Source organism: Salmo salar, chromosome 29, assembly GCF_965601325.2.
Source record: "Salmo salar chromosome 29, fSalSal1, whole genome shotgun sequence".
Classification (NCBI taxonomy): domain Eukaryota; kingdom Metazoa; phylum Chordata; class Actinopteri; order Salmoniformes; family Salmonidae; genus Salmo; species Salmo salar.
This window is the reverse complement of record NC_138319.1, coordinates 40,117,244-40,122,500: the sequence shown is the minus strand read 5'-3', so window position 1 is coordinate 40,122,500 and position 5,257 is coordinate 40,117,244.

Genomic DNA, 5,257 nt, shown 5'->3' with positions numbered 1-5,257 from the left:
TTAGGATGAAGTTCTGGTTTGGGATAGGGATTAGGATGAAGTTCTGGTTTGGGATAGGGATTAGGATGAAGTTCTGGTTTGCGATAGGGATTAGGGTGAAGTTCTGGTTTGGGATAGGGATTAGGATGAAGTTCTGGTTTGGGATAGGGATTAGGGTGAAGTTCTGGTTTGGGATAGGGATTAGGATGAAGTTCTGGTTTGGGATAGGGATTAGGGTGAAGTTCTGGTTTGGGATAGGGATTAGGATGAAGTTCTGGTTTGGGATAGGGATTAGGGTGAAGTTCTGGTTTGGGATAGGGATTAGGGTGAAGTTCTGGTTTGGGATAGGGATTAGGGTGAAGTTCTGGTTTGGGATAGGGATTAGGGTGAAGTTCTGGTTTGGGATAGGGATTAGGATGAAGTTCTGGTTTGGGATAGGGATTAGGGTGAAGTTCTGGTTTGGGATAGGGATTAGGATGAAGTTCTGGTTTGGGATAGGGATTAGGGTGAAGTTCTGGTTTGGGATAGGGGTTAGGGTGAAGTTCTGGTTTGGGATAGGGATTAGGGTGAAGTTCTGGTTTGGGATAGGGATTAGGATGAAGTTCTGGTTTGGGATAGGGATTAGGGTGAAGTTCTGGGTTGGGATAGGGATTAGGATGAAGTTCTGGTTTGGGATAGGGATTAGGATGAAGTTCTGGTTTGGGATAGGGATTAGGATGAAGTTCTGGTTTGGGATAGGGATTAGGATGAAGTTCTGGTTTGGGATAGGGATTAGGATGAAGTTCTGGTTTGGGATAGGGATTAGGATGAAGTTCTGGTTTGGGATAGGGATTAGGATGAAGTTCTGGTTTGGGATAGGGATTAGGGTGAAGTTCTGGTTTGGGATAGGGATTAGGATGAAGTTCTGGTTTGGGATAGGGATTAGGGTGAAGTTCTGGGTTGGGATAGGGATTAGGATGAAGTTCTGGTTTGGGATAGGGATTAGGATGAAGTTCTGGTTTGGGATAGGGATTAGGATGAAGTTCTGGTTTGGGATAGGGGTTAGGATGAAGTTCTGGTTTGGGATAGGGATTAGGATGAAGTTCTGGTTTGGGATAGGGATTAGGGTGAAGTTCTGGTTTGGGATAGGGATTAGGGTGAAGTTCTGGTTTGGGATAGGGATTAGGGTGAAGTTCTGGTTTGGGGATAGGGATTAGGGTGAAGTTCTGGTTTGGGATAGGGATTAGGGTGAAGTTCTGGTTTGGGATAGGGATTAGGGTGAAGTTCTGGTTTGGGATAGGGATTAGGATGAAGTTCTGGGTTGGGATAGGGATTAGGATGAAGTTCTGGTTTGGGATAGGGATTAGGGTGAAGTTCTGGTTTGGGATAGGGATTAGGATCAAGTTCTGGGTTGGGATAGGGATTAGGATGAAGTTCTGGTTTGGGATAGGGATTAGGGTGAAGTTCTGGGTTGGGATAGGGATTAGGATGAAGTTCTGGTTTGGGATAGGGATTAGGGTGAAGTTCTGGTTTGGGATAGGGATTAGGGTGAAGTTCTGGGTTGGGATAGGGATTAGGATGAAGTTCTGGTTTGGGATAGGGATTAGGATGAAGTTCTGGTTTGGGATAGGGATTAGGATGAAGTTCTGGGTTGGGATAGGGATTAGGATGAAGTTCTGGTTTGGGATAGGGATTAGGATGAAGTTCTGGTTTGGGATAGGGATTAGGATGAAGTTCTGGTTTGGGATAGGGATTAGGATGAAGTTCTGGTTTGGGATAGGGATTAGGGTGAAGTTCTGGTTTGGGATAGGGATTAGGATGAAGTTCTGGTTTGGGATAGGGATTAGGGTGAAGTTCTGGTTTGGGATAGGGATTAGGGTGAAGTTCTGGTTTGGGATAGGGATTAGGGTGAAGTTCTGGTTTGGGATAGGGATTAGGATGAAGTTCTGGGTTGGGATAGGGATTAGGGTGAAGTTCTGGTTTGGGATAGGGATTAGGATGAAGTTCTGGTTTGGGATAGGGATTAGGATGAAGTTCTGGTTTGGGATAGGGATTAGGATGAAGTTCTGGTTTGGGATAGGGATTAGGGTGAAGTTCTGGGTTGGGATAGGGATTAGGATGAAGTTCTGGTTTGGGATAGGGATTAGGGTGAAGTTCTGGTTTGGGATAGGGATTAGGATGAAGTTCTGGTTTGGGATAGGGATTAGGATGAAGTTCTGGGTTGGGATAGGGATTAGGATGAAGTTCTGGTTTGGGATAGGGATTAGGGTGAAGTTCTGGGTTGGGATAGGGATTAGGATGAAGTTCTGGTTTGGGATAGGGATTAGGATGAAGTTCTGGTTTGGGATAGGGATTAGGATGAAGTTCTGGTTTGGGATAGGGATTAGGATGAAGTTCTGGTTTGGGATAGGGATTAGGATGAAGTTCTGGTTTGGGATAGGGATTAGGATGAAGTTCTGGTTTGGGATAGGGATTAGGATGAAGTTCTGGTTTGGGATAGGGATTAGGGTGAGAGGGAGTGTAAAGAGCATCGAGGCCATTTGGATGCCGTCCTGAAGATGAGAGAATCCGTACAGGCTCCAGTTCTGTTCCGGGAATCCTCAAGTAGAGTGTGATTGTCGTATTCCCGACTCTAGTGGTGTGATTGTCGTATTCCCGACTCTAGTGGTGTGTCTGTGTCAACACACCACTTCCATTTAAAACATGCTCCCATGTTGTCCTCAATCACAATTGAAAAACCTAGTCCAGCCTTCTGAATACAGCATAATGGTAAAGCATTCATTTATTTGTTCTACTGTGCCTCGCAAAAAAACAAACGTATTTTTGTAATTTGCTTGAAAAGAGGTTTACTTTTTAACACTTATTTCCTTCCCAATACATTCTGTCTCCATCTTAAAATGTCCCCTGGTTCCTGTATAGTGCACTATTGTGCATCTACAGTATGTGTGGCACAGAGCCAGAACTCTGTGTGTGTGTGTGTGTGTGTGTGTGTGTGTGTGTGTGTGTGTGTGTGTGTGTGTGTGTGTGTGTGTGTGTGTGTGTGTGGGGGTGTGTGTGTGGGTGTGTGTGTGTGTGTGTGTGTGTGTGTGTGTGTGTGCGCGTGTGTGTGTGTGATGTGTTCCACTGAATCCCTTCCTTGAAGTCATAATAAACAGAAGGTAAGTGACGTTGACATTCCAGAAACTGTGTTCTTCGAAAAAGCAAAAATACCTTTACAAACTGAATGTCCGTTCAGAAACTGATCATGTCAGTGTGATGCGTAACTTTTTGTTGTCGCCTCTCCAGATGATATTATAGCAGATTGTAACGTTACAGCCGTCCAATTACATTGACAGTCAGTACAGTTTATTGAAGTACATTAAGTCCTGTTTTACACCACAACTACCACTAGATGGCAGTGTTCGTTGCCATATCTATAACAGCAATAAAAAAAATACAACCAATCCCTTTGAAAACGGCAAATTCTACATCGATGTGACTCAGGAACATTTTAGTGTCAAAACTGACTGCAAAGTGTAAGTAGGAAAATGTTGGTGGTAAAGTCAGTCACGTCTAAAACACAGTTTGGAACAAACAAGTAAATGAAGGTTGGGTTTGGATTACAATTATGTCAACAAATCATGCCTCCATCACCCACTTCACTTCCCTTCATTGACTGAGGCTCCGTTGTTTCAAAAGCCCAGTACAGATTGATCACGCAATACAATGCTTACAGCAGGATGCAGAGTCAACAACTACGGTTTGAATGCACTGCTGAAGGACCCTATTGTGAAGAATAGGTGGTCCCCAGTGGTGGTGAGAATAACGGTAGATAGAACATAGACTGATGGTTGGTCCCCAGTCAGTATACTGGTAGATAGAACATAGACTGATGGTTGGTCCCCAGTCAGTATATTGGTAGCTAGAACATAGACTGATGGTTGGTCCCCAGTAATTATACTGGTAGTTAGAACATAGACTGATGGTTGGTCCCCAGTGGTGAGAATACTGGTAGTTAGAACATAGCCTGATGGTTGGTCCCCAGTCAATATACTGGTTGATAGAACATAGACTGATGGTTGGTCCCCAGTCAGTATACTGGTAGATAGAACACAGACTGATGGTTGGTCCCCAGTCAGTATACTGGTAGCTAGAACATAGACTGATGGTTGGTCCCCAGTGGTGGTGAGAATACTGGTAGTTAGAACATAGACTGATGGTTGGTCCCCAGTCAATATACTGGTAGTTAGAACATAGACTGATGGTTGGTCCCCAGTGGTGGTGAGAATACTGGTAGGTAGAACATAGACTGATGGTTGGTCCCCAGTCAGTATACTGGTAGGTAGAACATAGACTGATGGTTGGTCCCCAGTCAGTATACTGGTAGATAGAACATAGACTGATGGTTGGTCCCCAGTCAGTATACTGGTAGGTAGAACATAGACTGATGGTTGGTCCCCAGTGGTGGTGAGAATACTGGTAGGTAGAACATAGACTGATGGTTGGTCCCCAGTCAGTATACTGGTAGATAGAACATAGACTGATGGTTGGTCCCCAGTCAGTATACTGGTAGATAGAACATAGACTGATGGTTGGTCCCCAGTCAGTATACTGGTAGACTGATTACTGTCCCAATGCTCTTAACCGCTAGGCTACTTGCTACTAACGTTAGCTAACCTCGATACACCTCATAATACTGCCTGTTGCAGTTGTTACAGAGATGTCCCGTTTGCAAGCAGAGGATGCAGCATAGAGAAGACCAGCAAAGGGGTTCTCATCAACATCCTGCAGACATGGCGTCTCTGTGAGCATTCCTATGAATGGAACAGTCAGACATGACCTCTCTGTGAGCATTCCTATGAATGGAACAGTCAGACATGACCTCTCTGTGAGCATTCCTATGAATGGAACAGTCAGACATGGCCTCTCTATGAACATTCCTATGAATGGAACAGTCAGACATGACCTCTCTGTGAGCATTCCTATGAACTGAACAGTCAGACATGCCCTCTCTGTGAGCATTCCTATGAACTGAACAGTCAGACATGGCCTCTCTGTGAGCATTCCTATGAATGGAACAGTCAGACATGACCTCTCTGTGAGCATTCCTATGAATGGAACAGTCAGACATGACCTCTCTGTGAGCATTCCTATGAATGGAACAGTCAGACATGACCTCTCTGTGAGCATTCCTATGAATGGAACAGTCAGACACATGTTGGAAAGTTTCCGGCCAGCAACCTTCACCTGTCAGTGGCAACAGCTTTCACAGGCTCATCATTTGTACAAATACAGAAGGTAAACCACTTCTTTACTTTGA